Genomic DNA, 14167 nt, shown 5'->3' on the forward strand with positions numbered 1-14167 from the left:
TCTTCTCACCAAATTATTTTTGAGGACATGAAAGGAATGAGTTGTAAAGGTAAGAACTCTCTCTCTCTCTCTCTCTCTCTCTCTCTCTCTCTCTCTCTCTCTCTCTCTCTCATCAAAGGAAACCATCCACCTTGTGATTAGCGTTGACTCTCAGGTTGGCAGCAATAAAATCTACCTGACGAGCGGTAACCATAGCAACAAAAGAATAGAAGATGAGGAGTAGTAGGAGATGGAACAGGGAGGGGGAGGGAGAGATGTGAGAACGAACACAACCTGTAGATTCTGTCAGCAACAAGCACTGAAACCCTCGGGCGTGACGACAGTAAAGGCGCTGTCACAAGAACAAGTTTTCTCACGTATCTTACCTGTGAGATTCTTGGTAATATCACACGACCACGTTTTTCCGGCATCTTTTCGCCACTGGCTCAAAGTTGATATCTTATTGGTTCCTTAATGTCATGTAACAATAGCATTAACGTCCATGATTTGAATGTCCCCGGGCAATAATGGCTACTTGATGAAAACACGAAAATTTGCCAGCGTGACTGCCTAAATCATGTCCTAAAATATGTTGCCACTTATTGCACACATATCACAAACAGGTTAAAGACAAGTCGACGACTTATGGTTAGTCCTAACAAGTGCTATATATACATAATACTGTGTGTATATATATGTATGTATGTATGTATATATATACATATATATATATAATATATATATAATATATATATATATATATATATATATATATATATATATATATATATATATATATATATATATATATATATATATAAATCGAAGGCAGAGGACGAGCTAAAGTATCTTCTATTTAAAATTTTATTGTGCTACAGTCGTAATCTTAAAACGTTTCAAACAATACTTGTTCATTTTCAAGTCCTCATGGTAGTGGTCCCTTTATATATATATATATATATATATATATATATATATATATATATATATATATATATATATATATATATATATATATATATATATATATATATATATATATATATATATATATATATATATATATACATATATATATACACATATGAAACAACTGTGGATGATGTAACTTAGTATTGGGAACTTCATCTCAAAAGATCCACTGATAACTCGAAGGACTTCTGTCGTATCCGCATCCTTTCAAGGAATGTGAGTGATCTCGAAGAATGTAGGTTTCCCAGTAAGGACCAAATCCGGTTCCTTCTCCGCCCAGCGTTGTGCTTTAGTATAGTGTAACAAATCCAAAGGCTACAGAATCCGAGACCGTCTTGAAGCCTTCTGGAAGCCCCAGAGACAATGTAACATATTTCAAAACTAGACTCAAGAAAGGCACTGAGTACAAGGTAACAATGACGAATCAAAGCGTTAGTGGTGTAAACAGGCCGGGCTTTGCAATGCAATAAGGCGAAAACAGAATAAAGTCATCGGGACTCGCAGAGAAGATTTGATCCTGAAAGCGCATCTGGACGGTCACATACGTCCTCAACAAAGGCCGATGGAATCAAAGTGAAACCCAGATTTAAGAGGTAAGAGCAAATGCCTATGTAAAAAAAAATCGCAAACGCAAACTTTGCATGGCGTAAAAAACCTGTACGTTAATGCCTTTGTAAGAAAAAATTGGAAAGATAATTTAGAGGTAACTCTGTGTGGCATATATGCCAGTAAGCTAATGCCTGTGTAAAATAGAAAAAACTCAAAGGCAACCTCTGGCATGGTGTAAAACCTGGAAGTTAATGTCTTTGTAAGAAAAAAATTGGATAAATAATTTTGAGGTAACTTTGGTGTGTATACAAGCCAGTAAGCTAATGCCTATGTAAAATAAAAATAAAAAAAACTCGCAAAGGCAACCATTGGCATGGTGTAAAACCCAGTAAGTTAATGCCTTTGTAAGAAAAAAAGGATAAAATTAAAAAATTTACAGCGGCAACCTCTGGCGTTGTTTAAAACCCCGTTAGTTGATGCCTTTAAATAAAAAAAAAACTTGCAACGGCGATCTCTGGCGTGAAGTAAAAACCATAAGTTAATTCCTTTGTAAGAAAAAAAATATACAGAGGCAACGCCTGGTGCGACGTAAAACCTCCTACGTTAATACCTTTGTAAAAAAAAAAAAAAACTTGCAAAGGCAACCGCTAGTGTGGTGTAAAAACCAGTAAATTAAGGCCTTTGTACGGAAAAAAATGTAAAAAATTTTACAAAGGCAACCTCTGGTGCGGTGTAAAACCCCATGTTATCGCCTCTGTAAAAAAAAAGCAAATATGGATAACAAGTAATTTTAGTATGCTATGTGTGAGCAGCCTGAAATCCAAGCTAATGAATGATTTGGGCAATTAGTGAACAATTTATAGGGACTATAAAAGTAGAATAAAACGTACATTAGCACCTAACTACTGTAATAGAAAGATAATTTGAAGTATAGCGCAAAATTTGATAATGGTTAAAATAATAATAAAATAATCAATAATTCAACTAACCATCTTAATTGTAATAAAATCTGTTGCTTACCTATCAGGAAAGTTGATATATGCAAGGCCATCGATCTGCATTAATCTCAACTTTGGTAACAATCAGTTAGGTCACACGTTCTATTTCCACACCAAATACGACGAGAAGAATATCTCCACGGGAGTCGTGGAGCGGTCAGGTTACGTAACTCTTAGATAGATTCACCTCTATAGTATGCGAGACTGCAACTATGATAGGTGGCAGGTTCACCAGCGAGAAACATCTAGAAATGTTGAGAAGATGATGTTTCAACAGGCACGTCCATCCGTCCTCCCAAACCCAGAGCGCAATGTATATATATTTGACGACTGTACTGTTCACTAAGGCAATACTGTAAAACGGTGGTTTGAAGAACGAAGAGATATCGACGTTCCGCCGTGACCGAGTATGGGTTCCTCATCCCAATGGAAAACACTTTGGGCATGCACTGTGAATGCCTGGAGATCACAACAAGAACGAACATCACTGCAGCTCATGCAACGTGCTGCAACAGAGAGGGACGTACTGCGTGAAGTAGGCCTGAAACTTATTCCAGAACAGTTATGCAGAGAGAGAGAGAGAGAGAGAGAGAGAGAGAGAGAGAGAGAGAGGCGAAAAAAAGTATAGCCACGTCACGATAGAAAGATTTTTATTACTTTAGTTATGAGAATATAGTGTTTCCAACTTTAGTGTGTTAACACGGAAAAAGTTTCAATTATCATTCCTGTTTAGCGACTTTAGTTCCAGAGCCAGCAGCATTGCCAACACCTTCGTTCTTTGCTGTACACACTGAGCATTAGCCACTACTTCGCGGGAGCTGCTGGTTGTCTCCTTATCCTCAGCTCACCGCGAAGTGTACCGAAATAAATGCCCGCAATGTACAATGATTACTTTCCAAAGTGAAGCAAGCCCTTATGACAAATAAGTAGCATAAAAACACTATTACTTTTACGGACATGTACATTTGATAATAATATTCACCATCATCGCTGTAGATATGCCAAAAATAAAAAGAATATTGGTTGGCAGTATTTCCAATAGGCAAAGGTTTATTCCGATGGAGAAGGCTGAAGCCATATTGGCACGAGGGCTACATGTCAAAGGAATAATACAGGTCGCACCGAAAAGGCATATCTAAGATCAGAAAGGCTTACTTTTCCTACGTAGGGCTTATGCCAGGCACCCTCCCACTGCTCCCCTCTCTCTCTCTGAATCATAGAGAGAGAGAGAGAGAGAGAGAGAGAGAGAGAGAGAGAGAGAGAGAGAGAGAGAGAGAGAGCATCGCAAAAAAAAACATAAATATAATAATTATGAGAGACAGATTCATAGATAGGATTGACGAAGAGAGACAGAGCTATGTTCTACACATTTATATAAAGATGAGAGGGAGAGTATGGGATGAAGTCAATCTACTTGTCAACCTATCTCTCATAATTATTATGAACATTTAGGTTTCTTGGCCATTCTCCTCTCTCTCTCTTTCTTACACATATGCGAAAATATAAAAGAAGGAAATTAAATTCCCACTCCTCTCTCTCTTCTCTCTCTCTCTCTCTCTCTTATGATTACTAAGAGTAAAAAAAGTGTCTTTTCTCATACTCTCCTCATATTAATATAAATAAGGAAGAGCAAAACTCACTCCCTTTCCTTATCTATCTCTGTACCTTTGTCTCTTATAAATATTATGAATATTAAAATGCTTTTTTTCGAATACCTCTCTCTCTCTCTCTCTCTCTCTCTCTTCTTCTTCTTCTCTCTTCTCTCTCTCTCTCTCTCTTCTCCCAATGAATAAGACAAAAAATTACACGAATGGTCGGGTGAGCAACTCATAAGTGAAATTAAACGAACCTATCTACAGATGGAAATTCTTTTTTGAATGATGGATCTTCCTCCTTCAACACACTTTTACAGAGAGAGAGAGAGAGAGAGAGAGAGAGAGAGAGAGAGAGAGAGAGAGAGAGAGAGAGAGAGAATAAAGCCAGTATCTGTTTATTCTTTCAATATATACAGCATTAACAGTCTGTTAACAAACAATATGATACCAATGTCTTGGAGTTATGATTCAAGGAAAACGGAGGCAGAAACGGACCCACAGAGACTTGCAGCAGAAGAAATTAACTAGCACTGACACAAGGAAAAAAAGGATTACTGATTTACACAAACATTCACTAAGTGTTACGATGCCTATAATTCACTCTCTCTCTGTACATCTATCTATCTATTATCAATTGATATATCTATATATATATATATATATATATATATATATATTCACACAGAAAGAGAGAGAGAGAGCGAGCGTGTGTGTGTGTATGTGTGTGTGTGTAAACACATCTTCTAAGTTCATCAGGAGAGGAAAGAAGTTTGAAACTTTCTTTGCCACCAATCACACAAATCTGGGAAAATCAGGAGAGATTAAACCATCTGATCTAATCAAAACTGGGAAGACAAACTGCAAGTTAATCCATATCGTTTTATCAAAAGTTGGAGAAGAATGAATCTTATCTGGGCAGGGAATGTAACTCTAGAAAAGGCTAAAAGAAGTTTGAGAGATTTCTCTCTATCTCTCTCTCTCTCTTTCTATACACACACAATAATAACACACATATATATATATATATATATATATATATATATATATATATATATATTATATATAATGTATGTACGTATAAGGGCATATACATATACATACACACACACACATATAGACTATACATATAGAATTTCTTATTACTCACCAAACTGTGTGGGCATCGCATACAACAATTACTACACATAACCGGTGAAATTGTCCGTAAATTTCAAGTCGAAAAAATGGATACAAACTAAAATTAATTTTTAGCAGCGTCATTCGGTGCTCACCCCAGATAAAAGGTAGTGGCTGAACTTGAAAAAGAACCAGCCTCAAGAAATGTGCAACAGAATTTTGCAGACTGGTGCAGTACAACAATATAAATAAGTAATGGAAGGGCTATTCACGCTCTATAGCTTAATGTCGACAGTCCTCAACGATGCATTATCCCATTCTGTCAGTTTTGTGTTAAAGTTAGTTCATCAGCACAGTTCAGTAAATCGACGCTAGTTTACTTTTTCATAATATGCCTCAGGTCGCCCTTTCCAAGTTGATAGTTCTCGCATCACTGTACGATTACCTCTTCCACACCTGGGGCCCGAGATTAATTATTGGTTACACACCTTAATACTGACTAGAACTAAGGTAACTAACTGAGAGATTACAGAAGATAACGTTTGGCTTCACAATTTTATTTTAAATATTCACCTAAATTGCCATCGAAATTTCATAGAATGATCTTTACCTTATAATGACCTGAAATGACAAGACATCCTGGAAAAATAGCATCATAAACAATGAAGAATACTTATTCTAGAGCTTAAAACATTTACAAGTTTAATTTTCAGCAAAATCCAAGACGATGTCAATCCTCAGAAATTTTTTGTCAATAATGGGTTCGAATGTTTCTCGCGTAATATAACTGATCCGGATGTTTTCATCGATTCAATCCTTTTCACCCTTGGTCTACCACTCGACCTTCCCATCAGGACCCAAGAGAGTCCTTATTTGGATATGGATTCAAATCACTAGCAAGGTCCTAAGACCTTGAGTCGATCGACCTTCACGAGAAAAAAAAAATATGAAGAAAAAAAAAAAAGAAATAGATCGGTAACTTTCTCCAAAGACAGAAAAACAAAACCGAGACGTACGTATTAACCTCTTTGCAAAGTAAGTGCAGAAGAGAAGCAGATTACCCTCGATTCCACAAGACCTTGATACATTGTCAGTCTTTCAGGGAAAAAGGGTTATATATAAATACAATACACGTGAATATATACACACACACACACACACACACACACACACACACACACACACACACACACATATATATATATATATATATATATATATATATATATATATATATATATATATATATATATATATATATTATTGGGTCGTGGTGGGGTTTGACTACTATAAACAGACGGAAGGATAGATTTACAAAAGGGACGTACACATTAACCTCCTTGTGAAGTGTAAACGCGGGCGAAATAGCGTCTTTTCCAAGGCCGACCTTCACAAAATATTTCACTAAGATGTATCGACAGGTTCCTCAACAGACACAAAACAGTCAGACCTTCTGGAAGGACAAAAACAACGCCTCGTCTAATCTAATGACCTTCGCCATTATCACGATAATGATCACCGGTTTTACGTCGTCTGGGAATGTGTTTACATCCAGTGACAACCTGTACTACATAAGGAGGCTGTTGAGGAGCCCACAGAAGGAGGCATTTTGTTCTATTCATCGCTCGGATTCCTGCAAAGGCACGTCCTCCTCTACCTTTGGAAAGAAACACGTCCAACCCAGTTTTCATCGACTGTTTGTTTTCCACTTCCAGATCTCTCCAGGGGAGAGACATACAACCTTGGAGGTGTGTACTGGGGTACAGGGTGGCTGAGGGCGGGGCTTTCATGATAGGAAGGGTACGACTGAGAGATGTCTTGGTGGTTTAGTCGCGTCTTTGGATGGCATTGAAAATGAGTAAAAATACTTCAAAATACTTGTTTGATTTACTTTTTTTTTTTTTGTTAATTTGCTTCCTACATACTCATTATTTTCATTGTATTTTAGTTTGTCCCTTCAATTATGTCGAGGGATTCTTATTTTTTTTTCTTGTTTTTTAGTCGTTTCAACCAAGTTAATATATGTAATCTTATCAATGTCTTGAATCAAGACACACGAACTGGTGGTATCGGACAGCATTGACGAATGTGACAAATGTTTCAAGACCTTCCTAACCAAACTTACGTTCCAGTAATGGATTAACGATGATTTATAAAGTATATGAAAAATATGAAGAATGGTCTCACCCCCTGCTAAATGGGGTTCACTCATCGAAGATCACCAGACTTTTGAAATTTTATTCAATGTCACATTTTCTCCAAGCACTGATTATTCACGCCCGCTGGTTTTCCGCTTTCCTTGCCCCCCTCATCTTCCCGCTCCTCCTCCTCCTACACTCGTGGTTATAACCTCCTACAGCCCACTGGCAACCAGGTACATCATTCAATGCTAATACATCACCTCTTAGGGAACTACAGGCAACTGAGATCAGTTTAGTTAATTTATTTGAATTTGAGGAGGCGTGAAAGCCTTGTGATATGAATTACGTTAATTTGTCTTAACAAACCACTGGGATAAATGTTGCTAGCCTAATGGCCATCTCCACACTGGTTCTTTTTTAGAAATAAACCAAACAGCTACGAGCTATCGAGGAATCGAACGCGGGAACCACGGCGCAGTACACTTGCGCATAGCAGAATTATACGGAAAATTACGTAAAGCAAAAAGGAAGCCATTTAATTTAGCTAAAAACTTAGCAATACTGGAGTATAAAACACACATAACCCTTTTATAATACAAATTTAACGGCCTCTCTATCTTAAATCCCAAAGTCTTAATAGGTGAAATACTTAAATAATAGGTAGCATTATTCACTTCAATTACCTCCGTAATCTTACTAAAGTCTCGTAATGGTTCTTTGCAAACTTCAAACTATGAAGTTTAAGACACTGTATTGCTTGTTATTATAACAGGATTTTGCCTTATCAAATCGTTACAACACATCAAATATTTCAGCTGCAGGACATAGTGAATACAAGAGATGGTAAACTGAAGACTCCCGCTGCCTGTATTTTGTGTATCATCAGCTACCCTCGTCGTAATCAACTAGTACTTATGTACTATTAACTTACGAAAGATGGGCAGCTTTAATAACTGTATTTATTCCATAAACAAGTCGTCATGGAGGACAGCTTTCAATGAAACATGGTATCCAAGAGGACACTAATGCCTTTTGAGTTGCTGTGTATGGTGGAAAGTGCAAATCAATCTCCCTTGGAAAGTCACATCTAGGTGCAGCATGTGATTCTTTATTAATTGCTTACTCCGATAAAGAGAGCAAAGGTTACTTCCAGGCAGTCAGGAAGAAGTATGAGGGAATATACAGAGAAAGAAGCCTTATTACAACTACATGAAGCCCTTGTTACTATACTCGGAGGGGATGATGATGATGATGATAATGACGTATGAAAGCGCAGGTATGTCGTATATATCTTTAAATGTCACTTAAATGTTTGTTGCTTTACTTGATTCAATTATATGCTCAAGAAGATACGATATGCTTATATACATCAGAATTCTCAAGAAATGAAACTGAATTCTCCTCCGCTTTAGATCAAGAGAATGGTCAGAGAAGCGACTGACGATACACAAACGGCTTTCTCATTAATCTGAACAAGATAAGCACCATAAATATGATTCGCAAACACCAGTAATGAAGATCAACAGACACAGCTAGACGAACAAATGAAGGAAAAATAATAGGCCCCCTGAACCTGCTTCTTATTGGAGACTTAATGTGTAAATGAAGTAATCACTACAGAAAATTCTCAATCAGAGAATGTCCGACCATACTTTGTTCACTAATATTTACCTAGACTCTTCGTCCAGCCAATTTGCGTGACCTAATATTTCCCCTGCCTGCAGGAGTGATACTTTCATATTCCATCTAGTATGTTACGTGAGATTTATCCTCCTTCTTCATGGTCTTAGTAATATATTCCCCTGCGCTGCTGTTTAGATCATGAAGTTATGGAACGTTTGGCTTGATCAGATTTGATGGGGACCTAATACCACAAGAGATAGTAATGTCTGATATGGGGCCAGTCTCGCGTTTAGGTGATGCTGAGACTCTCTGTACTAGTCTATTCATGGACGGGTGAGCACCAATACACGATAGACGCCGTTGACACACACTCCAAAGACTACTTGCAGGGATAGCATGGGACTCATGACTTCCATCTAACAACAAAGCCTTAGAATTCTGTAACAGACCTTAGGGATCCAGTGCCTGCAGCGCTGAATTACAATGAGACCTGAGAAAAGCAAAAAGCAACTAAGAATTAATCCTCTTGAATCATAAGAGAATATTGCACGGAAACTTTGAGCGTTGTTCCTGCATAAAACATTGTAATTGGGCAGAGTGGAAGGCTCCAGGCTATTATGGGACCCTCGTCTGTCAGCGCAGAACTGGGAAAGACATTTGCGTCTCTTTGATCAACTGTTATCACGTCCACTCAGGCCTTTCCTGAAATTCAGCATTACACATTTCCCATTAATTTTATGTAGATTTCTAAATGATGAATTCCATAAACTCACTTTGACGTTATGACAACAACAATAGATCACAATGATGATAATAATAATTTTTTGATATTTAGCCCGCAAAAAGAATACTTAAGATCATTATTTTCACAAGTTGAAAAGATTACGTTAGATATACATATATATGTATATATGTGTGTTTAATATAAATGTATATATATTTATGTACATACATTACGTACACACACATTACATATATATATATATTAAAGAAGATATATATATATATATATATATATATATATATATATATGTTATATATATATATATATATATTAGTGTAAGGTTTGTAGTTTTTTTAGAACAATCATTTGCAGGTTTTCCTTTGTTGTGGGTGTTGCCTCCTTACCTGGTGTTTTTTTTTTTTTTTCTGTAGGTGCTGAAGTTAACGTCTGTCGCCTTCGCGTTGACTGCGGCAGTCGGGTTTGGTATGGCAGTTGAGTCAGGTCTCAGCAGCACAGCAGCGAGGGATCCCCATTTTGCAGCAGGCATCATTTTACCTGTTGGCTACGGTAGCAGAGAGATGGTTGACAACTAAAGCATACTCATCGGGGGGAATTGGTTCTGTTTGACAGCAGATTTGCTGATCTCGACGTTTCTGCCGTGATCATCTGTATGTTGACGTTCCCGTTTGCAGTCACTGGATTCTTGATGATTTCACGAAGTTCGTCTGAGTATTTTTATCCTCTTCGGACAGCAGGGTCTGTCTCGACGTCTCTACGGAGATAGTTTTTTTTTTTTCTTATATGCTACCCTGAGATAATAGTGTTATTTTATGCTGCTTGTTGGTTGTTATTTATGCTGCTATTTGTTATACCTTTGGTATTATGTTGTTTATGATGCTTGAATGTTATGCGGCTTGATTATTGTTAATTATGTTGTATACTGTGCTTCCGGGTATTATTGTTTATAAAGGCCTGTTTTTTGTGATGTAACTGCTTGCTATTTGTGACGTAGGTAAAGTGTTTGTTGATTTGGTACGTTATTGTTGACCTGAGTAATGTAATGATTACTGTGTTTGTTCATTGTTATTGATGGTTTCGTAGAGTAACTCAGTTTTTAGCTACATTTGTTTTTATCATTTTGACTGACTCTATAATTAATTCACCATACGTAATGTTCAGATTTGTTTATGCCAAACTGACTCATTTGTACATGATGTATATAACTTATCATAATAAAATTAGTTTTAAGGTGCTTCCAGTGGTTTTATTACGCTCCTTCCTCTGTGGTTTGTCAGACTGCTGCCAGTCAGTCCAGTCCTATTCTTTTGTTTCCTGATTTTTGAACCTGTGAACTATATATATATATATATATATATATATATATATATATATATATATATATATATATATATAATGTATATGTATATTATGATATATATATATATATATATATAAATTATATCATATTATACATATACATTATATATATATATATATATATATATATAATATATATATATATAGTTAATGTATATGTATAATAAGTATATATATATATATATATCATAATATACATATATTATATATATATATATATATATATATATATATATAGATATATATAATATAATATGCATATATATATATATATGATCACGTTAAGAAACGTACAAGGCTGTACCTTTCAAAAGTATTCTCTCATGCTCATATTTGATATTACTTACTTTATACATACATATAGAGTATGATATATAGATATAGTATATATATATATATATATATATATATATATATATATATATATATATATTATAGTGTGTGTGTGTGTATTCATTACACCTAGACCCAGCCAGACAATAACGTCACACGGGCTCAAGGCGGTACCACTAAATAGGTACTAGTTTGGTTTACAAATAAGAACGCTCGACCGACCCTTCTTAGCCTTTGCATTAATAGTTTCATTTTTGCATCAGTTTTCTTAACGATAGTCTACCAGTAACCTCATTACTTATCAGTGCACAGTTATTTTGTTAAAATGTACAGCCTCTCATGCCAAACTATAAGTTAATATATCTATTTGATAGATGAAGGTAAGACCTCGCTGGCAATCAACATGTTTTTTACTGTTTTAAATAATCCCTTTAGTCATAGATTACGTAAACTGTAATGAAAAATTACTCAGAATACCTCAGACATTCAATAAATGAAAAGAAATATGTCCTCAAGCAACCAACATGTATTTACAATAGTGCTAAATATCAACCTGTATTATTCTCCTTTTTTTTTTGTTTATTTCTGGAGGATTCAGTTTTCTGATTTTTTTCTAAATTTTAGCAGGTTGTTGAGGTGCCTGATTTTAGAATACAAAAACACTTTGCAAAGAAATCTATGCTCAACTGGTACATAAAATCCTGACTGTCTGAGCTCACTAGACATGATTTTTATACATTTTTTTCTTCTTATGAGGGACTTTCCATGCATTGCATTGAATACCCTCAATGTTAGCTATTTGAGCGAAGAATTCCATTTCCACCCAAGAATGGTCCCCATTTTGATATTTAATTTATTGCTCTAAAGTGGCATTTTGTTGAGAGCCTCAACAATATAACCTTGGTTTACAACCTGTGAATCGTGATTTATGGCTCGGCTTATGCGGTCGACCTGAGTGATTCATCATTAATCCCTTTGTCTGGCCGAAACTGTCTTAGGTCCTGGCTACACCACTGGCTGGTACCAGGGCTGGCCGATGAGTGACCTAACTGAAGTTGGGATTAGAGAGTGAGGATAGCAACGCCATCCTTCCGGAAAAAAAAAAAAAAATACATGGCTGAAAATTCGGATGGTAGCATCTTATGAAGTCAAATCACTGGGAGGTGTTAGGCCTCCTGTTTCTGCAGCAAGATTTTGGGATGAGACTGCTAGCCCCACGTCTTTCTCCTCCTGACTGCACCAACTGACCACAGTTGTTAACTACAGGGTGTCTCATATACCGTTAGGTTAACGGGCACACGTTAGATTCAACGGAATCGGTCTCAGGATTTCCGGGCCTGCCCAGGAATCTAATCTGGTACCTTTGCCAGTGAGTCAAAGGTCACAGCCACTGGATACTACTGTACATATGTGTAAGTATACTTTATGTAACAATTTCTGTACAAACTAATAACTAATACACTTTATAAAAAGAGTATATGCAGAAATATAGAGAACAGAGAATTCTTAGCTTCTACGAGTGGTAGATAAGTTAAAATATTCCATTCTAAAAACAAAGCAACTTCTGGATTTACTTTTGCATAAAACTAACAACCACGCCAAGTTGTTTCAAACAATTTGTGTAAACTGAAAAAAATTGGATAACAAACTTTTACAGTAAAGTTTACCTGCAAGTCTGATCAGAAATTTCTACAAGGGCATTCAAAAATCCCCGTTTCACCTCAAGAAACAAATTATACACAAAAATAAACAAACACAAAACAACGAAAACCACTATCCCTTCCTTCCTAGTAAACCTATTAAGATAAAACACAAAAGTGTACAAGAAATAAAGAAAATAATAAAGCTTTTATAGAAAACCCACATGCAAATAAAAATGGAAACATGCTAGTCTCACCTTTACAAAAAGTTCCAACATAAAATCATCTGATATTTTATAAATACCTCTGACAAAAGTTTTCTTTCCACAGATAAGGGGACCGACTCTCCCATAAAAGTCTGTTTTTCTCTCTCGCTTTTTTCCCAGTTGTATAATTCTCCTCCTCTCTGGAACTTTTCTCGTCAATTCAAAGTTAATTGGAGATTAAAGGGATAAATCTATTCAATCAGGCCTTCCTCCTTTACCAGTTCACGATCGCTATTAAAATGATCTTATGAGGAAAATCTTCTAGATACCAACAGGCATATGCATGTTACGAGAGAGAGAAAGAGAGAGAGAGAGAGAGAGAGAGAGAGAGAGAGAGAGAGACGCGACACACTATTACCTTCCTTTGCGTTCCAGCCTACCTGGTTACCATTTTCCTTTTAAATGTTTCCTGCCCTTAATGGTAGGTGCTTCCATCATCATAAAACGACCCTACCCCTAAATTTTTTACCACCAAAGGCCCACCTCAAACCCAACCCCTTCCTGCACCACGCTATTTTGCAAAGTTTGATCCTTCTTGCTCTAAGTCCTTTCCTTCTCCCCAAAACTGGATCTAGTCTGGCATTCTTCGTCTTTATTCTTTTTAAAATAACTGCCGCTAAACCATCCATTTATTACCAGTACCTTCACCGTGCAAAGTGCTTCTGCCCTGCTCCTCACTTTGAACTGCATAAAATTCCCTCAAGGAATTAAATGGGCTTTCAAATTAAAATGAAGTGTACAAATTCACAACACACACACAAACACACACACACACACACACACACATATATATATATATATATATACATATATATATATATATATATATATATATATATATATATATATATATA

This window comes from Macrobrachium rosenbergii, chromosome 17 (assembly GCF_040412425.1).
Source record: "Macrobrachium rosenbergii isolate ZJJX-2024 chromosome 17, ASM4041242v1, whole genome shotgun sequence".
Lineage (NCBI taxonomy): Eukaryota > Metazoa > Arthropoda > Malacostraca > Decapoda > Palaemonidae > Macrobrachium > Macrobrachium rosenbergii.